The 21,829-nt window shown below is 49.6% G+C and overlaps 1 protein-coding gene across 20 annotated transcripts in view; it reads right to left on the reverse strand.

Annotated features, from left to right (window-relative positions):
* Positions 1 to 21,829, reverse strand: part of CELF2 (CUGBP Elav-like family member 2) — an 815,242-nt gene that overhangs the window by 82,981 nt on the left and 710,432 nt on the right. The gene's annotated exons all lie outside the window — the stretch shown is intronic.

Raw genomic sequence — 21,829 nt, forward strand, 5'->3', positions numbered from 1 at the left:
CTCCGAGTGCAGACCGCCACCACCATTTCCAATTAAAATAAATTCCTCCAACCACTTTCAAAGGTCCTCTTGCTTCATATTTCATCCTACCCCAAGGAACCTCAGAGCCACAGTGTAGATGGAATCACTGGCCGTGCAAATGCTTTTTATTAAAATGGGTCCCGTTCTCTCTGAACCCTTAATTCCCCCAGTGGACTGCCATCACTTGCAAGCCACAGCTCTGGGTTTTATCCAATTTAAAGGGAAGGGGAATGGTACTTGGCTCTGGCACTTAAATGATGGGAAATTATCATCGGGCCGTCGGGGCCATGTGTAGCTAATGCCTGCCAGGGTCTTCAAAACACAAGGGGAACAGGAAAGAGGGAGGACTATCAGGGGACGAGAGGCTAAATAATTCAGGGCTGCTTCGTTGATTCTGAAAGGCAAGATGCTCTTATGCATAGAACATAGGCCTTGACATGTGGGGTCTAATCGGAGTCCCACTCCATTAACATATTCAATTTGTGGAGGAGAGACTAGAATGAGAATGGAATGTTCAGGGGTCAGTTAAGTAGACCAGTCTTTTCAGAAAAGACTGGAATTTATTCCTAAAAAGCAGACAGAAGCAAAGTGTTGAAAGGCCTGGTTTGGGCTAAGCAATGTGGGCTCTATCCTACAGCCAATGCTTGGGGAAGACAGGCTGGGGCCTTGCGTGGCCATCCTTCTAGCATGCCTTTATCTACCCGTTCAGCAAAGATGTGTCAAGTATCCACTGTGTCCCAGGCTCAAGGCCAAAGGGAGAAGTTCGGACCCTTTGGGTGCTCACTGTGGATGGGGTGGAGACCGACTGGTAGACAGCCCCTGGAGCAACATGGTAAGTGCTATGGTAGTCCAAGGCAATGTTGGAGCACATGGGGGCAGGCACTTCATCCTGCTTGGGGAGGACAGGGAAGGCTTCTTAGCAGAGGGGATGTGTGACTTGAGTCCTAAAGGCCAAGTTTGGACTTGTTGGCAGAAGAGGGGGGGGAATGGCATCCGAAACCAGCAGGATATACCACACGAGGCACAGTGGTGAGAAAAAGCATACTTCTTCCTAGCAAGGAGGCCAATATGCGTGTGGGGAAAGGCAGGAGAAGGAGGTGCAAAGGCAGTCGGCACCCTGGGCTCAGAGGATCCTGTGTCCTAAGGAACTGAAATTGTGTCTCAAAGTCAAGTGAGGCATAGAAGATTCAAGTAGCCAGGGCCACAAGATCAAATCTGGAAATCTAGAAAAGTCCTTTCTGGCTATGATGTGATGGACAGATTACAGAAGAGAGATATCGGTGGGGAGACAGCTAAGAGGCTGCCGCAAACACCCGAGTGAAACTGATGAAGGTCTAAACCTCAGAGGCCACTGGCTAGTTGTGGGGGTGAGGGGGAGAGAGAAGCATCATGGGAGCCTGGCCCAAATAGGGGAAACACAAGAAGATGGTTTTGTGGGAGACTGATTAATGCAGATCTGGACACGCCACGCTTGATGTGACTGGGGCTGGAGAGAAGTTGAGGGTGTGCATGTCAGGCTGTAGCGATGGCCCCGGGGTGGGGGTCAGTGGGAGCCGCAGGCACGCACACAACTGTCCAGGAGGGAACATAAAGTGAAAAGAGCCAAGAGCCAAGGCATGTCAAGAGAACCACAGAGAATATCAGGAAAGAGGAACCTAAGCGGGACGGGGCATGGGGCAGTCAGAGGAGCAGGAGCAGAACAAATGGTCCCATGAGAGCCTGTGGGAGAGCTTTCAGAGGAAGGTGGTGGTGAGAGCAAGCGCTGCTAGCTGCTACGATGAAAACGCCCAAGGATCCTTTGGTGATAATAAGATATTTTCCTGGGAATTGATCGAAACCAGTTTCTGTAGGGATGGCGGGGCCAGAATGCCCAATGGTAGGAAGTGGGGAATAACAGGAAGAAAGCAGCAGGGGACATGAGACATGGACATGATTATTTCAAGAAGATTCGCTGCCAAAGGCGGGGCTGGGAATACAAAAAGCTCAGTGGAGTCTTGGGCAGAGGATGAGGAGGGGGAGTCTTTCTTTGCCAGAAAGCAAAGACGTACAGGTGAAAGTGCTGAAAAGACTCCGATGAGAGTCACAGGTTAAGGCAAGGAGAGAGGAGGGGAGTGTGCTTACACTAAGTCCAGGACACAAAAATGAACGAAGAGGACTCCTGCCCTCAGCGAGCCTACAATCCATCATGGTGATTGACGTGCACAAATACACAGAAGGAATGGTGGCCAACATCAGAAAAGGGGCCCAGACAGAGTGCTGTGGGCATTCAGATGGCCCTCTGACGTGCTCGGAGGTCTGAGGCAGGAGCTCTGGGAGCTGTAATTCTGTAAGAACAGAAGTCGTTCTACTCTAAAGCTGTAAAGGACCCAGGGAGCATTGGGGCCGATGCTCTTTATAGGTCTGAAGGGAACAGTGACTTCACTAAGGACACACACAGCTGGCTAACGACAGAGCTGGGATTAAAAAAAACTAAGCTCTTCCCTTAATCCAGGGCTGATTCCGCCCCCAGATCACAGTGCTTCTCTACTAAATGCCCACTATGGGACTTGGACACACGAGCCTACGATGAAGGACTACAGGCCTCACCCACTGAAGGTGCTGCTACACCCCATCAGGTGGAAGCCACCTCTCTCCTCTGACCTCCTCCAGCACTTCATCTACTCTAAGACTTGACTCTTGGTTTTCTTGCAGCTGCCGAGACACTCAGCTCCACCGAGAGAGAGAGAGAGAAAGTCAACTTCATGTAGTTGGATGGTCAGAGCATGGTGAATTCTGAACGGACGGTCACCTTCCTTCAGGAATGTTCGGAAGACTACTTAGATCATGTGCGTGACCTTCCTGCAGAGAGGTGTTCTGTTAGTACTGGATGGAGAATGGTTCATTATCATGAAAAGTTCATTTCAGGTACAAATTTACAGAATACAGGCATCAAGGAAGACAAACCAAAAAAAAAAAAAAAAATTGTTTGGAGGAGTTGTTCTTGCGATGTTGTTTCGCTTCCTCAAAATCTCACGATTCCGAAGAAGCTTGGGAGATTTGTTGAGGGGAGCAGGAAAGTGACGGGAAAGGAAGTGGCATTCTAGTGGAAGGTTTCAAGGTGTAAGAAAGGGATTCCTTCCCTAGACCAGGAAGTGGTTTCAAAGACTTGGCCCAGGATGACTAGCACGACACATTCATTCACTTATTGCTTGGTTTGCCAGACACCTTGTCAGTCAGATGCTGGGAACACACGGATGGAGGAGTCTGGTCCCGATGGAGCTTGTAATGTAGCGAGGGCGGCGGACACATGAGTGGCACGTGTGCGATGAGACATGCAGTGTGGGAACCCAGAAATGATAGGTGCAGACAAAGGGAGGGCAAGTCGGAGGTGGTGTCTGAGCCCGAGCGGTGTTGGAGGTCAATCTGGAAGGGGTCCTAACAACCCCCAGGACCTGACTGAAGGATGTTTCAAAGTAGACACCACCTTCGAAGGCACGGAATAAGAGAAAATTGGCCGCAGTGCTACAAAAGAATGACATGACAACCTTCTAACTCAAACTAGGAAGCAACAGAAGTCACTAGAGAGGGTCATTCACCAAATACGAAATACCTAAAAGCACAACGAGGCTACTAGGGAGGGAAACGCTCGGGGAATGGAGAGTTTCAAGTAAGATGAAATCAATGCAAGTCAACTGAAGCTTGAATTAAAGCTTAGAACCAGACTGGCGGCCAGCAACCACGTCCTCACCTCGTGCTCAAGAACCAAAGGTGAAACCCAGGGTGTCCGAGCTGCTGCTTCTCTGGACCGAGGGGTCTCCTAAGGGACACACGCCACTTAAGCGGAATCTGCATCTCTAGAAGCATGCAAGGTGGGCCGTGTCTGGAAAAATCTTCAGGGGTCTGTACCGTCATGATCTGTCTATGCTGCTGGAGGAGTCTAGGGATTTTTATCAACACCAGTCTGTGACATCCACGGGGCGGTTTGCCCGAGGCCGGATGGAACAGGAGTAGCGAGTCTATGACTCGCGGTCGAGTCAGCTGCCCTCGGAGCAAACCTACACAACGGGACTCCCTGTTGGCAGAGTGCTTGTCCTGGGGAAATGCTAAGATCAATCGTTTTGGAAAATGGATCCTGTTCGTGGCAGTAAATTTGACTTAACATATTTCATCAAGTTTGCATTCCTATGAAGAAAAGGCTTCTACGTCTATTTCCTTGAAGATCTCTTTGCACATGAATTTTTCATTCTATTGTAGAACAACATTTTGCCTCAAGTTACGCATTAAGGTACTATTTAACTTCTTGGTCTCTAGCCCTGTTTAAAAACAGATGAAATAAAAAAAAAACAAAACAAAAAAACAGATGAAATCTAACAAAAGGGGAAATTTTAAGAGCTCCTTCCCTCCTGGTAGGGGAAGGCCGGGGGGAGCGGGCGGGGAGAACCGACTGGAGCCAAGCACGCTCCTTAGAAATTGGTTAATTTTGGTCATATCTGTGTATTAAGCATTCCATCCCATGGACAGAAGGTGGGAACTCCCAGGAGAAGGGGACGGTTACTGTGGTTCGCTGAGGTCATCTCTTGGGGGACCTGATCACACTTGCAGTGAGCCGGAGCTTTTTGAGGTTAAGGGCTGAGTCTTGCACCAGACCTGTGTGTGGCATCCACGAGGACATGTAGACTGCCCCTCGTGGCATGGGCACAGCTGCCACCACACACCTCCACTCTCAGGGGAGGCCATAAGTTGGCACCGGGCCATGCCAGCCTTCCAGGACAAAGCTCCCCCCACTTTATCCCACCTCCTAACGTGTCAGGGGCACCTGGCTCTCCCTCCTCTCGTCCCCCCATATATAGACGGGGCCCCAGAACTGGGCTTTGCAACCCTTGCTCTCCAGATGGCAGATCTCTTGACAGGATCAGAGATCACCGTTCCTCACTCCTGAACGCGGTGACCCTGGATTTGTCACAGCAGCACCCAGCTGTGGCTCGGGAAGAGGGAACATGGGGGCAAAGCCCAGGGAGCTGTTCTAACTCTGGCAGCAGCTGTCACCACCCACACCTGGGTCCCATCACGTCCCGGTGACAGGTGGGCTGGGCCACCTGCCTCAGCACTCACAGGCCGCGCTCCCTCGAGTGCCCACTATAGATGGAGTTGGTCGTGACCCCGCAGACCCCGGGGCCTGCGACAGGTAAGGGGAGCCTCTGAGTTCCAGCAGCCGGTTAACACAGGCTGGGGCTTGCGGGAGGCCCGGGGGCGCCGCCCAGAGGACAAACCCGTGGTGAAACTCGTTGAACCCCAGCCGGCTCCGATTGAGGAGTTAACCACCTTTAACACGAGATTCAATAAAACATGCCATTTTTAACCTGAAGTGGGTTTTTACAGAGTCACTCTTCTGCATCTCATTACTAAACCTGTCCTGACCCCTGAGGGAGCAGCCGTGATGGTACATATTATAAGCTCAGGGCCCATAAAATATTTAAAGGATGGAAGAGAGGGGGCGGGGGGAGGCGGGGGAGACGTGACTTCCCACCACACGAGAGCCGGGCCCCAAGTGAGAGAATGACAGGGCTCTGGCCCTCTGAGACAAACGACAACTTTTCCTTCCCCCCCCCCCGTGGCGGTGCAATTGGGCTCGTGCAGAACCCCTCCTGCCTGGCCGCACCGGCCACCGCGGACACCCCAGGCACCAGCACGTCCTGCCCTTTTTCTCACCAAGGTTTTATATATGGCAAAAATAAGTTTTTTTAAAGATTTTATTTATTTATTCATGAGAGAGAGAGAGAGAGAGAAAGAGAGAGGGGCAGAGACACAGGCAGAGGGAGAAGCAGGCTCCATGCAGGGAGCCCAATACGGGACTCGATCCCAGGACTCCAGGATCAGCCCCTGAGCCAAAGGCAGGTGCTCAACCGCTGAGCCACCCAGGTGCCTGCAGAAAGAAGTCTCAAAAGATTTCCCTCCCACTGGAGGCGTGCCCTGCCCGCAGCTGAAAGGCTGTGTGAATGGTCATGGGGCCCTGTTCCAGGAAGGCACCCCAAAGCTATGTAGGCTGGCCTGTCTCTCCATGTAGGTATGTGGGGCGTTTTTGGTCACAGTTCTACTATGCTCCACGCAAGGGAGGGTACAGAGAAACAAAGGTAGCTTCTGGAAAGTTGACTGACCCTTACTAAGGACTTCAGTATGGTCAACTTGCTAAGATACCTTTAGCAGAATGGCACCTCTGCGAGAAACTGGAGGACGCAAATCATGTGTTGCATCAGCCACAACCAGCCCATAGCTACCCCTGGTCAGTGAAGTGGAGAATTCAGACAATTTTTGCGAGGGGTGTGTGTGTGTGTGTGTGTGTGTGTGTGTGTGTGTGTGTGTAAAACAGAGGAAGCCTTTCCTTCTCATTTTTTTCTGTGCCAAACATTACTGTAGGCTCTTTGTGTGTCTTAACTGTTCCAACAAGCCCAAGACAGGTATATATGGTGAGCCAAGGAGGGTTGGAGACGGAGGTGGGGATACGCAACCTGGTCAAGCCAGACAGCAGGTCAGTAGTGGAGCAGGGATTCACACTCAGGTCTGTCCCGGCCTGGAGCTTACGTCCCCGACCACTCCTCCACCCTGCCCCTAAGCATATGTCCACAGAGTTGTGCTGCAAGTGAATTTGGGGTTTCTAGGAACCAATAAAATTGCCATGATTTCCCCCTTCCATAGTAAACCCAGAGATTGTCTAATTTTCTTCCCTTTTAGAATCATATACGAGTGTACCCAGATGTGTATCAGTGTGTATTACACATGCACGTAAAAAACATTTTAAGTTAGCCTCAGAACAAGAATTACTGTATTTTCTACAAAAAAAAAAAAAAAAAAAAGGCAAAAGGAAAGAAAACTCAAAAGGTTGCAATGATGGAAAGGAAAAAACCCATGGCCTTATCGCCATGTCGGGAAAGTACTGCCTCAGCGAATGTGCCATTTGGTGGTGAAGGAGGTGTTCTGTCCTAATCCAGAGGTTCAGGGCTGATTCTTCCAAAATCCCTTCATCAGGTCCTTCTACGCAACACACACAGTGGAATCGGACTCTGAGGTTTGTTTCATGGGCCAAGCTCTCTGAAATGTTCTCCGCCTACATCGATGAGAAGCGGACTGATGAAGAGCAAGACTGGCTCTCTCTTATTCTCAGAGAGGAAAATAATTTTGAGTCCCTGACATTACCTGGTCCTACGTTTTGTGGTTTCCTCCCAAACTGGGAGAACAAGGAAGGACACTAGAATCCATAAAAATCCATCAGTGTGGACCACTTATTGCTGGCTGAGCATCGTTCACACTAGGAAGCTGGCGCTGGAAACTGGAGAAAACCGAGCGCACAGCTGCCCTCTGAAGAGGGAATTTGTTGGCGGAAGCAGAGTGCACGGGATTCATCTATACTTTGGACCCCCGTGCAACTCCAAATTGCTTTTGTGCCATGCCACGAACGGAGTCAACACAGTAGGTGCGGTTAACGTTCCACCAACATTTGCTAACCTAAATTTTTGCAAGAGTGATCCAAGCCCAGGAAATCACCATGGCTTTGAACAGGATGACAATAAAGAAACAGAAGTCACCTTTTCTCTTCCCACGGCAAATCACAACTGGGGGAGAAGACTCCGAGTGGAAAGAATTATTTCTTCCTGATAGTCACTGACTGATACACATGAAGCGCCACCAGCACGGAGAGCGTCGGCGCTGACTGAAGTCATCTGAACTATCATTAGGATTTTACCCAGCATCAAAATCTGGAGTGTGGGGGGGAGCGGAAAAGAAAGGTCCCCTCAAAACCCAAGATAGCGTAACTGGAAGGAACGGCTTTTCTGGCTCACCTGGCAGGAATGCAGCTAGTTTCATTCCACCCCCAAATCCAGGAGAAAAAAACCTAGAAAACCCAAATGGTATCTCTGCTTTTGGTCTATCGGGCTACAGAGCAGCCTATTCAGCTATAATGATACGATCTATTTATTACATCTCTATTATAATCATGTGTGATAACAAGGGTGGGGGTGAGGGGGGGTAAAATAAACAGCACAACCGTTCAGTCCAGGGGGGAAATTTTTTTTTTTAAATAAAATAAGTAAAATAAAATAAGGCGGGAAAATTAGATTACTCTGGGTGGAATTCTGTGAGGGAATTCGGAGTCTGTTATGGTGATTAAGTCATCATTTCTGACAGATTACTCTAATTGGCTGTCAAGTAACATTCCACAGCCCCATCTGTAACTCGGGTGTCCTCGTCACTCCGCCTGTGTTACCTTCTGTACGCGCAACACAGACACACAAGAGGAGGTACGGCCCGGCATTTATTACACTCATTAGCTGTGATTAGGCTCCGTGTTTTCATATCAAATAGTCACACAAGCTTCCATTTCGCTTTACTGACTCTTAAAATTACAAGAAAAATGAGTAGGCTCCAAGTAGGAGGCATGTGAATGAAACACAACTGTTACGACGAAGTGGGCGCCTATCGCTTTCAAGAGCCCGCTATTCAAGGAGAACGTCACTCCGGGCTTAGTTTGATGTTTCTGGGAACTATTAGAGTATATTACTTAGAAAGGTTAATCTATGTCTCTCTGTCACCCTCCAGTCAAATGTGGTACCTCATTAGCTGTTATTTCTGTAGAAGGGCACTGCTATTGTGTTTAGCAACATTATTGTGAGCAGAAAACCCTTTCTTTGATAACATTTCAGGCCTCCCCTCTCATCACTGCGTCTTTGGGATATAATAAGCAATTCATCCAAGTGATCGAGCTCCCAAATAAATCTGGAGCAAAGTAAGGCGTCACTAGTTAAAACTGTGACACTGCATCTTGCTTTGTCTCGAATCTTGAGATGTTTTAATGACAAAAAAATAAAACAAACAAACCCTGGAAGGCATAAAAGCATTCTGGAAACGAAGACAAACGGGCAGGCTCACTGTACGAGAAGGCTTGTAGGATCCCAGTGCTGCTGGGACAGGCCCCAAGTCCCGCAGAAGACCCTGCGAGGATTTGGTGTGACAGCTGGGAGACCACAATCACTCCTGATTAATGAGCCCGAATTGAGAGAAAGGTAATAATTTGCCCTTATTGCTACATGGGAAACATACAGATACCCTTTCTAATTGTGATCTCTCTTTTGATTGTGGAATTGTCTTCCAAAACCAATGATGGATGCTCCAAGAGTCATCCTTCCAGATGTTACCCAGATGCTAAATTAGACATGCTGCCTAATTGAGCCACGCAACACACACACGGAAATAATAATGCCTGGCCTGGCCATTAAGGAGTGGTTTAATGACCTGGGGAGTTCATTTATATTTCCAGCACTATGGCTCCACATGCCACAGACTTAGCATAACCTCCTGTGTGAAGACAAATGAGTCCGGTTTAAAAAGAAATTGTCCCGGGGATCCCTGGGTGGCGCAGCGGTTTAGCGCCTGCCTTTAGCCCAGGGCGCGATTCTGGAGACCCGGGATCGAGTCCCACGTCGGGCTCCCGGTGCATGGAGCCTGCTTCTCCCTCTCCCTCTGCTTCTGTCTCTGCCTCTCTCTCTCTCTCTCTCTCTCTCTCTCTGACTATCATAAATAAATAAAAATTAAAAAAATTAAAAAAAAAAAAAAAAAAAAAAAAGAAATTGTCCCCCCGACAGTAGGCTCTGCCTGTAATGGCCATCTTCGGGCTCCGCTCTCCCTCCGCCTCGGGCATAAGGAGACCCCGGCCTGCCAGGCTCATGGTGGCTCCTTCCCCAACACCAGCCGTTTTCAGACCCCGGTGAAGTGGGGTGAAGTGAGCTCCGTGTGCTGGTGTGTGGATCACGGGTGCCTCCCTCACTGGCCTTCACCCTGTGTGGGGACACCTGCCTGTGACCTGGCCCTTCGGTGCCAGGAGTCCTGGCCAGGCTGGGAGCTCGCCTCCTCCTGGGGGCTTGACCTGGTTCCTGGCCATCCCTGGTACCGTTTACTGGAATCCTCTCAACCCCCCCCCCCTACCCGTAGCCGCACCCCTGCAGGAAACACCCTTTGGATGGTGCAACCCGCTGGCCTGCGCTGGGGCTTGGGTCACCTGCTGGCGCCCGCGTGCTGGATGAGACGAGACGGCTACTGGGTCCGCTTCCCCGGGTCCTCCCCGGGCTGCTGCTCTGGCTTGGCCCCTCCATTTGCTGACTTTTCTTCCCTTTGGAATTCTCCATTTAGATCTCATTTCCCTTCAGTTTGTTTTCCTTCTTTTACTCCTTGCGATTGCCGTTGCTGCCACCTTGTTGTTCGCTCCCTCAGATTCCTGAAATGGCCCCCTCTCCACTCTGGGCCCTTGCCTTCCAAGCATCTCATACACCACTGTCTTTTTAATCTGCCTAAAACTCTGGTCTAGTAGTTTCTGTCTCTTGCCCAAAAACTTTCCATGATCTGCCAAATTAAATTCCAGCTCCTTGGCCTTCCAAGCAACTCCATGCTTTGACCCCAAATTACCTTTTCAGGCTTGTTTCTCGCGATTGCTCAACATTTCTCTTCAACTCTCCTCAAAGTGGACAACTCCCTCTTACTGGAACCTTATCCATAGGCTCATCCCCAGAAAGGCATGGCAACCCTGCTCCGCCATAGAAAGAGCGTGTTCCCTTTGCCAACGTAACCGCTGTGTGTTTGTCACCTAGGAACACCTACCCATCTTGTGCAATTGCCATTTTGTAGATCATAGAGAGTTGAAAGGTGACAATTTCCTGGGCTGCAACTTTGTCTATTGCATAGCAACGAGACTGCATTATGTTCTTGTCAAGCCCCCAAAGTTTAATTCATGTAGGTGCCCTCCTTTGTAAGGTTCAGAGAAGCTTTCCAGTAATTCTTCTGCAATATTTACAAGCTGTGTGAGCTCAATTTAGTGTGAACTGGGTGACACAATGCAAAACCACTCCCTGCACCAACCGTGGGGTCTACGGGTGTTCCGCGTGCAGTGCCGAGCTCCGTTCGCCCACTCTCTGCGGCTTGAGCGCTGTTAAGATTAGCGATGTTTTATCCAGTAATCTCAGGCTCCCTTTCAACTTCAAGGCAAACTAAAGCCACCACAAGGATATCCTTCTATCAAGCAAATCTTTAAAACCTCGGGTTCAAAACTAACTTGGAAAACTTAAGCCAACTGTATCTTCTCTTGAACCTTCTGACAGGGTACCGGCGTCTCATCAAATCCACAGAAAAGCCCCACTGAATTTCGCATTCTACTGATCCTTCCCTAGCTTAGTGTCAGAGTCCTGAGTTGTTTGAGTTGCTCCGCCAGCCACGTTTATTAATTAGTGTCTAACATTTCCATCTCTGCAACTTGCAACCTCTCATAAAAAATGCATGGTTTGATTGGCTCAGGAATGACAACTCCATTTGCATCAGACAAATAAATGCCATACCTCACTCAGTGGCCTTTCTCCATCAGTTTATTTAGCTACCTCCCTGGCCTTTTGGATTCATAGTAAGTGAATGGAAGCAGACAACTGGTGTAATATTCCTCTCTTAATCACGCTTAGGCAAAAATGATTAAGTTTTTTTTTTTTAAACAAATGAGGCTGGTTTTTAAAGAATTATTCCCTACTAAAAATAGATGGCAAGTTAAAAAAAATGCCTTAAGGGCTATTTCATATTAGCCATGTTTAAAATGCAAATCCATTAAACATCTGAGCAAGACATCTGATATTGTTTTTAGCAACTCTATTTATTCATCTCATCTTCTGCAGTAGGACTAAACTTTGGCTGGTATTTTGCCAAATGAAGATCTCCCCTCCAGTGTTGCTAATTCTTTATGAGTTCGAGTTTAATTCTACTGTCTCATTTTGATTTCTACCTTCTACTCTCATGTGTGAGATCGTTTACCAACTTTGGAAATTACTTGTTGGCAGCGCTCAGGGAAATTATGACGGTTCAATTGTTCTATAAATACCCTCACCCTGGAGCTCAGTCTTCTAAAGATCAGATTCTGGTTTAGGCCTTCAAGTATACGGCACTGTAACCAAAATTCAAATGGCAGGGGAAAGCTCAGAAAGGGGATCCGTTAAGAATACGGGACACATTTTATATGAAGGAAGCGAGGCAAGAAGCCTTTGTTGACAGCACTTGATCTGCAGTGGCTCATCTATTTTGATGGTTTCTTCTCTGAATGAGGTCTTGGAAAACTTGGGCTGCTTTATTTGTTCTGTGGTGGAAAGAACATCACAATTACAATCACAAGGTCTGGGTTGGAGTCTTGGCTTCGCCAACTCCAAGGACATACGGTCAGGCCACTTGACCTCCTGAAGCCTTGGTGAACTCCTATTTGGAGCAAGGATCATAATGGAAATCTCAATGCATTCCTACGATTGTGAGGATTGAATCAGATTATATAATCAGCTGTAGAGAAACCTAGGATTATAAAGAACTCTTGGGATTTTTTTGATGTTGAGAGAGTGTCAATGAATAAAAGCTATTCCTGAGAGTTTCTTCAAGGCACATTTTTTTTTTAAAGATTTTATTTATTTACTCATGAGAGACGCAGAGACAGAGAGAGGCAGAGACATAGGCAGAGGGAGAAGTAGGCTCCATGCAGGGAGCCTGACGTGGGACTCGATCCCGGTTCTCCAGGATCAGGCCCTGAGCTGAAGGTGGTGCTAAACCGCTGAGTCACCTGGGCTGCCCTCAAGGTACATTTGTTCAGTAGCATCTATGGTGTGAGGCTGGGCTCTGAGAATGTACTCTCTCCTTGAGGCATTTGGAGCTTAATACAGGAGAGATGGAGAGGTGAACAATGGGGCAGTGGTGGGGGGGGATAACATTCAGCAGTGATGCTAAGGGATGAATCACATTATCTGCTACAGTGGATTACAAGGAAGGAATATTCGGTTCTACCTTTGTAGAAGTGAAACGACACTTGTGTGGGATCCTGTGGCTGGAGTACAGTGCATGAACAAGAGTGTCACAGAAGCTGGAGAAAAAGTAAGGGACATAGTATGGAGGTCAGATCTCTCCCTGAAGGCTCAGTAGGTGTATCCATTTTTTCTGCCATAGACACAACACAACCATGTTCACACACTCCTGCAGCATGCTGCGGGTAATGTGCAACCCCAGTGTCCTAATTCCACCCCATCCTCTCCCTCTCAAGGGAGCAGCTGGAAGATGAATGAGTATGGTCATTATAGGATAACTTTGCAAATCTCTTAATCCCCTCTGTGCTTCTACTAGCTGTGGTGACAACTATAGTCCCACCCGATGAAGAGGCCAGAATTCCAGAGACACTGCCAAGGGAAAACACAGGATTTCCTCGCTGATCAGAAATGGGGTACGGAGATGGGGCAGTATGGGAAGAGGAGGGGTTGAGGAGGACTTCCGGCTTCTTGCTTCAGGAGGCATATCCATCCACTTGGATGGGTACTATGTGAAGAGGGCCTGGGTGTTGGTGGGAAGATGACTTTAGTATTGCAACAGCCTGTGGACCAATTGCATGGAACTTTCCAGTAGCAGCTACCAGATACTAGGTTTGGGGCTTGGCAGAGACATCTGATTTTCAGATCAAGATTTGGGAGGCAGCAGGGCACAGGAGGCAGAGGCAGAGGGAGCCATGTGGATGAATGATGGAAACTGGAGATTGTGCAGAGAGGGAATGAATGGGTGAAAACAGAACTCTGGGGCATAGTTCTCTCCTTGCCATCCTATGAGAAACAGCACATTTCTGTTTTTGGGGAGAAAGGTAGGTTGTCAGTGACTTCTCTTTGCTGTGTCATGAAGGCACCTGGAAGGCTCACAGCTTGAGAAGTCTTTACAGGTTCTCTTTTGCACTCAGCTCTGCTCAGACCTGGTTCTTCACTGTTTCAAGCTTTAGGCCAGATCCAACCCTTTCCCTTCCAATACCTAGCCTAGCCAGCCAGTGTGTTCATTCTTTCATTATTTGGAATTTTGTTAAAGTCTAAGCTCAGGGCAGCCTGGGTGGCTTAGCGGTTTAGAGCCGCCTTCAGCCCGGGGCGTGATCCCGGAGTCACAGGATCGAGTCCCACATCAGCCTCCGTGCATGGAGTCTGCTTCTCCCTCTGCCTGTGTCTCTGCCTCCCTCTCTCTCTGTCTCTCATGAATAAATAAATAAAATCTTTTAAAAAAAAAGTCTAAGCTCAATTCTCATTTTCCCACTAAGGCCTTTTCACGTTACCACGGGAGATACGTAATATCGGAATTATCATAAAACTTGAAGGGCGTTTCATGTTTAGAGAAGAGAGTCAAAGTAAAATGCTTCTGAGCACATCTGAAGACCTTCAACTGCAACATCTGTCCAACCACATGCTGTCAAAGATATTGAAGGTCACAGTCCCTGGGATGCCATTTTGGGACCTAGGCACTGTGTACGGTTGCTTTCGAGAGAGACCTGCCTCACCAGAGGTCCGGGCCTTGTGTGCAAAGTGTTCTCCCATTTGTCTTATCCCGTCCCTGACTATGAGTGGCTAACTCCTGTGAGGCGAGTTACAGAACACAGGTGTGTCCTTTCAAACTGGCACGACACACTTCAGCTCAGCCAATGTCGTCAAAGCGCCTTGAGGAGGCCTTAGCAAACATTGCCACAAAGACCAGAATGTCCTCTCCCTTGCTCGCCCCCTCCCTTTCATGGTAAGGAGATTTCATGGTTAGTCAACTGGCGGTTGAGAGTCTGGAGCTCAAGTTCACTAACGAGCTGGTGTGCTGACCGGGGCTGCTGTGTCCTGCTGCCGTGAGGGGCACGGACTCGTGCTTCCTCCCAAGGCCAAGGGTGAGGGGGCTCAGCACGTGTGACTCTGAGGCATGGTGAGGACTGATGGCACAACATGGCTTGCCAATCCCCAAAAGTGCGGGGTTAGGAAGGAGAAGCTCCTCGGCAGCTCCAACCAATCAATTCAGCTCTCCTGAGAAGCCCAGAGTGGGGAGAGCAAAGCAAGGACGACGCACAGTGTGTCATGCACAGGCCTCCCTTGTATTTCAGTGTCTCCCTTACCAAGAGGTAGAGTCTGGCTCCCCTCGCGGGTTGGGATGGGCCTGTCTTGGACTGGAAATCGGCAGAGGCAGCACCAGTGCTGGGGCCTGACCTCCAAGGTGACATCAGAAGGCAACGGTGATGCCAATGAGGCTTCTGTCCTTGGGGTCAGAAACTCAGCTGAGGGCTCTTCTCATGAGCTGGCTGTTTGGTTGTGATAAGCAAAATAAACACAAGATGTTTGCTGGTCTGACTCTCCCCTTCTGTGTGCCTTGCCTGGGTCCGCTTTTCCGTGCGGGTCTAACACACGCCAGGAGGTATGTCACCCTGGAAGCATCCTCCTCTCGGGGTGCACTCATCTCTGGGCCCAGTCCCTCTTGGGCTTCCTTCCCTGCCTGGCTCCTGCTTCTTCTTTCGGCCGCCATTCACGCTTTGACGCTGGTCTGACGAGCAACATTGGGACTTAGGCAAATGCTGGCCGTGTTGGTTTGAGTTTTTCGGTGGCAACAAATGACTCTGTGCCTACAGACTGCCACCCAGGATGCCTGCTGTATTTCAAGGGCCTGTGAACCACCCGACATGTGAACCAGGTCTCCAGGCCTACAAAAAGGGACGGAACACGGGCACCCACTCCAGGGAAATCCCACAACAACTACCTACAACAGGTGTATTTCCTTTGAGGCCCCCAGATTCACACCCACATATATGGTTATAAAGTGCCTCTTCTCAGAAGCCAGTATGTCCCACCCCTGGCACTAACATGTAGCTGAACTGCTTTGTCAGCACAGGTCTCTCATGCTGAGGCCATCGAGAGAGATGGGGCAGTGTGCTTTGCTCCCCTGGTGAGGAAGTGCAGGTCCACGGATGACGAGACAGCAAGGACTCCACACGCCTGTGGTTTCTGCAAGGTGGGACCACGCTGCCAGAGTGTTAGGGATGAACTCTGTGCGGCAGACAATTGCTCCTCTTGGCTTCCGCATTAAGCTTATTCTGGCCAGAAAACCTGTGCTTAAAATAGCACCACATCCATTCACCCCCTTATAGATTGGGACACATGACTTCTACGTAAGTCTCACTCCGGTGAGATTTTTTTTTTTTCCGGCAGGTCTTTGAGAGTTGATGGGATGGAAAACACACAGTCTTCCAGCATGCAAAGATGCTGCTGGTCAACAAAAGACCTCCTCCCATGCCAGTGACCTCTTTGCCTCCTTCCTGACGTGTCTCCACATGGTCAGGTCACCCAGATCACTTCAGGGACATTTGCCGGGGGGAGGGAGGGGTGGGAAGGAGGGGAGGTGGTGTGATCTCCAGCCTCAAAGGAGCTCTGCCCTCTTGTGCAGATGCATCATGCTGCTGCACGAGGTGTGTGTGCACACATGGCAGAGCCGTCTTAGAGTGACTTGTGACACATTCCTGGGACAACAGCCCTGGTGCAGCCTGGTCCTACGAGTGCTTGCGCGTCAAGCTTTGTGATACATGCACAGCACCCAGGATCTAGTGCCCATGCAGGTCCGGGGTGAGGCCCGGGAGTCGGCCTACGTAACACAGTCCTTGATGACTGCAGCACTGCTGGCCCACGGAGCCCACTCTGAGGAGCAAGACTACCTGCGATTGTGGGACAGTCAGCAGCAGGTGGGAGCACTCCCACGCACCCAGACGTGCAGGAGGAGGACACAGGTTAATCACCACCATGCTCCCCCCAGGGCTGATGGTGCTCATTCTCCAACAGTGGTTCTCAAACTCGGCTGGAGGCTGGAATCACGTGGAGAGCTTCAGCAACACCAATACCAGGCTCCTCCCCCCCGCCCCCCCGGGAGATTCTTACTGAATTTACCTGAGGCCCAGGCCCGGGCATCTGTAATTTCAAAAACTCCCTGGTGAGTCTGTTGCACCGCCTGAGTCACTCATCACCGCCCTCGCTGTAGATGCAAGTGGACTTAACCTTAGGGCCACAGTTTCCCTTTTCTTCGTCCCTTCTGTAAAAGTTCATTGTGTTCACCTGTCAGTTTAGGTGAATGGCCTGGAGGCTCATTCCTACTATCTGAGTCTTCCTCAGAGGGTGGAAGGAGAAAAGGGATCACCGTGTCCCCCTGCCGCACATCGTATGGTGTAATGGCAGGGACGGATGGGTCGTCTGGGTCCTGAATTCCCGATTCTCTTAAGTGGCGCATTTGGTATAACCTGGCACAGAAATTGCGTGGGGAACAGGCTCGGGGGCAGGAGACACACGATGCTCTTGCCCTCCACCTCGCCGCCTACCTGTTTGAGCTTTTGCGTCCTCATGTAACGTGACTGGAGGACAGTACTGTCTCCAGAAAACGCTTTTAGCTTCCATAGCCCGTGACCCACGATGAGATAGGGTCTACTTTCCTCCATGAGCCCTCTCGTCCTCGGCTGACCCAGAGAACCACACTCAAGTAAACAGAAATCTACAGAAATCAGTCCCAGGGGTTCCTAGGTTTGGGCCTCTTGGCTTTCCTTACTGATGAGATTTAGTTTTGGTTAGTGACCTCCAGGGGTTGAACACCTGGGCAACACCAACTCAGGAGTGATTTGGGTAACTCGGTGCTTAGGATTCTCTAATTGATGCTCCAGAGGCATCTGTGAGTTTTGGTAGGCGTTGTGATGCTAGTTAATGCCTCCATGAGCTGCAGAAATCTGAGATACGACCTGGCCAAATGTAGGCTGAAGCGCCTCTATTTAAGTGCTCGTTTCCAAATATTAGTGAATCATCATCAGCTATTAGTAATGGATTAGGAATACAGGTGAAGTGAAGCTGAATTAGAAGACACTTGTCTTTCCCATCATCCTTGTATCTAGGTGGAGGTCAGCTAGCAGCCAGCAGAGACATTCACTGATTTGTTAGAGAACTCTCCTCTACTAGTCAAAACTATCTTAACGCTTTTAGTTTTGTAATGACAGACTTCTCGTGGAAAGGGCATCCAGGGGGAGAAAACAAATTATTTAATCACTGTTCTATCATTTGCCTGGTATATTATTATTTTTAAGAGCTCAGGTGCATATAAGGCCTTGGCTTTATACAGTGCTCAAGGCATAGTAAGAGCTCAGTAAATGGTAGCTATGACTATTATTTTTATTTATCAGACATTTATTCCTATTTGGTTAAAATCATCTGAATTCTGAAAGTCACTGAAAAATATCAGCCAGGGACGCTTGGGTGGCTCTGTGGTTGAACCTCTGCCTTTGGCCCAGGCTGTGATACCGGGGTCCTGGGATCGAGTCCCACGTCGGGCTCCCTGCAGGGAGCCTGCTTCTCCCTCTGCCTGTGTCTCTGCCTCTCTCTGTGTGTCTCTCATGAATAAATAAATAGGATCTTTAAAAAATACATCAGCCATGTAGACAAAACATCTATAAAACCAAAATTTGCTAAAAACGTACTTCTGGAGTTCTAGAACTACTGTTCTGAATTTACCCCCAGCTTACAGTACATATGCAATGACAACAATTAACTTTCTATTTCCTGATCCACGTGACCCACTGACAGTCGATCCTCAGCACGCTGGACCTCATGTACCACTTAATACAAAGCATGTGGCACAGTTTCCCAGTATGTGTTTAAATATATGCTTTTCTGAAGAAATTAAATATAGCATACGCGTGGGTAGGCGCACAAAGCGCACGATCCGACCTGCAGTCACCCTGTTTAATTTTCAGGGCGGGGGTAAATTTCTAGGGAACCCATTCTTCACGTTGACTTGGTCCTTCTGGTCCCTGATAAAGGACAGATGCACAGATGTGGGGGCCCAGAGAGCCCAGCACACCCGGTCTAACCACACGCGGTGTCACATTGCATCTCGGCTCCCAAGACCAGGCCAGCGGCAGGGAGGACACAGGCCCGAGTCTCCACAACACATCCATGTATCTGCATGCATGTCAGCAGCAATCACGGTCTGATGACCAGATGGAATTAACCATAGAACTTGCCCTGATGCCTTAGTCAGCACCCAGCCTCTGGTCCTGACTCGCCTCCTGACAACAAAGGGGGAGAACAGAGCAGGTGGCTGGATGGGCAGAGAGAGAGGAGGGCACCAAGCTCTCTGGACTCGAGGGAAAGCGTCCTGCTGACCATCTCCTGGCCCCTGCCTCTGTCGCGGTGGAGGGGGCGGCTGCTGTCCCATGGGGCTGCATACAATCCCATCTGTGGTGCTTGCTGCTTCTCTTTTTTTTTTTTTTTTTTAAGATTTTATTTATTTATTCATGAGAGACACAGAGAGAGAGACAGAGACATAGGCAGAGGGAGAAGCAGGCTCCCCCTGGGGAGTCTGATGTGGAACTCGATCCCAGGACCTTGGGATCATGACCTGAGCCAAAGGCAGATGCTCAACTGCTGAGCCACCCAGGAGCCCCTGCTGCTTATTCCTTACTGCCCTCCTCTGCGGTGGAGCGGCTGGTCCCCTGTTTTCAGAAGCGGAGGATTCCAACGCTTCAGTGGCTGTGCAGACTCATGCATCAGTAAAACAGGGGTGCAGGCCCGGCTGTTCTCTAAAGGCAGCAGGTCTCCTCAGGGCAGCAAGGCGGGATGAGGCGGGGAGGCTGAACTACTTGTGTGCCAGCCCTCGTGCACAGCCACGGCCTGCTAGCTGTCCTGCTGCCCCATGCTCTGGGGGGTGACGGGGTTTGTGCCGGACCCTCAGAGATGAGCCCAGCCCCCACTCGGCCCTTCCCCTACGGGTGGACACAGAGCCAAGAGATGGAGGGGAGGCCAGCTGGACGGAGCAGGGCATTAGAATGCAGATTGGGGACTGGGACCCAAAGCCTGTGGATGCAGATAAAGGAAAGGACCCTAATAACATGAATGTTAATGAGATGGTGTTGGTAAAGCTACATTCTTCTGAAGAAAGGTGCTGCATTTATAATCATTTTTGCAAAGCAGCTCCTCTTATGGGAGTGACTGCCTTTGATCTGTAGCTCCCTCCTGGAGAGCCCGGTGTGAGGAACCTCATACCCAAGTCACAGCGAACGCCTCGCCGCACCCACCCGTGAGGTCGGTGGTCCCAGCCTGTGCAAGAGAGCATGGCTTCGCATCGCTGGCAGAGCTGCGCAGCTCAGTGCCCGTGCCCAGGTGGCATCAGGACCGGCTCCTGGGGGAGGGAACCAGCTGCCTTCCGGGGAGGCATACTCAGCGAAGCACCAGGACCCGGATGCTCTGCCCCTCTGGTGAGCTCCCTGGGTGACACGTCCAGCGTAGTAGTAAAGGAGCTGAGGATTTAGATTCATTTCAGGACAGCTCCAAAGGGGGCGAACGTGGGCATTCTGAGCTTATCAGTGAAGCAAGGGCACTACCAAGGGAGCATACTTTCTGCTGGAAGTCTCCAGAAATGGAGGGACCTGGAGATCTTGAGTGTGCAAGCCTCCACTCCCTGACTGGGGGCGCAAGGCCCCTTGGCCTCTAAGGTCAGAGACTCACAGTTACCAGCTGTCTCACCCTGAAAAGTCACTCTTGAGTTTTGGCTCCTCACCAGCCAACGGGACCATATGATCCACGCCTTGTGGAGGTGCTGTGACAATTCAAAGGAATACAGTCACAGAGCCTCCACACGGTGTCTGATATGTGGGCAACCAATAAAGAGTCACTTTTGCAGGGATTTTTGTTGTTGTGCTGTGCTGGCCTCCTGAGTCACGCTCCCTACCCCCTAAGATGTGGAGAACATCACGCCGAACCCACTCCCACGTCGAACCCACTACCAGGAGACCATGCGACGGGCGAGTTTCAGCAACTGTGGCTTCTAATTCTAGTGCTGTCACTGCTTCGCTAGGGGAGGTCAGAGAAGTTAATTTAATCTCCCAGTGCCTCAGTGTCCTCAGTATAACAAGGTGAACGCTATCAATACATCACCTGAAATATTTTTAGAAGGGATAACAAACAACACCATAAAGCCATCTACAAACACAGATGACTCACTTGCTCATGTTAACTGGGGACAGGAATCAAACAGATAAGAGAAATCCACCAATAATCCTGAGGCCTCATTAGGTTAAGCACCCCTACTTGCCAAACCAACGCTATAAGCAAGGAATTCGACTGACTTGTTAGCTTTCATCACCTCCCCTTCCTCTATTCCTTGGTGGAAAAATTATGAGTGGTAAGCTCCCTGTTGGTTCAAAACCAGAGGGGAGTGGGCAGCAGATGTCCAGAGAACCTCAAAGTGGAAAGCCAAGCCCCGCAGGGTCCAGACGAGTCCATATAAAGTACAATTGCCCTTGATCAATGCGAGGGTTACGGGCGCCAACCTTCAATGTAGTCAAAAATCTGTGTATAACTTTCGACTCTCCAAAACCTGAACTCCTAATGAGCCTACTGTTGACCAGAAGCCTCAAGAATCACATAAACAGCCAATTCATCCATATTTTGTATGTTGTATGTATTACGTATTATGTTCTTATGGTCAAGCAAGCTGGAGGGAAAAAAAAGTGCCATTGAGAAAATCGTAAGAGAAAACACATTTTACGGAACTGTATTTATATAAAGAAAAATCCACCTGCACGTGGACCCACACAGCTCACACCGGTGTTGTTCAAGGGTCAACTGTCCTCTAAAGTTACTAACCCACCACGGAAGCAAGTCAAGTCACGTCTACCTGCCTGGCTACCTCTTGAGGTGAACAGGAAGACAGTCAGGTGTCCACACAGATGTTCTTCCTTAAATAGGACATCGCTGTAGACAACGCCCGGGAGGAAGGACAGTCCTGCGACATTACAAAGGACTCTAAGAGCCACTGAGCCCGAGCACTTCATTTTGCAGATGAAGGAACGAAGCGCTTTCCAGAGCTCTTCAGAGCTGCTGGGGGCGGGGCTGGCAGGACAAGGATGCGCTCTGAGTACTGGTGGGAAGTGATGACAGTCAGGAACAATAACGGGTACAAAAGAGAACATTTGTCACCT

This window comes from Canis lupus, chromosome 5 (genome assembly GCF_048164855.1).
Source record: "Canis lupus baileyi chromosome 5, mCanLup2.hap1, whole genome shotgun sequence".
Classification (NCBI taxonomy): Eukaryota; Metazoa; Chordata; class Mammalia; order Carnivora; family Canidae; genus Canis; species Canis lupus.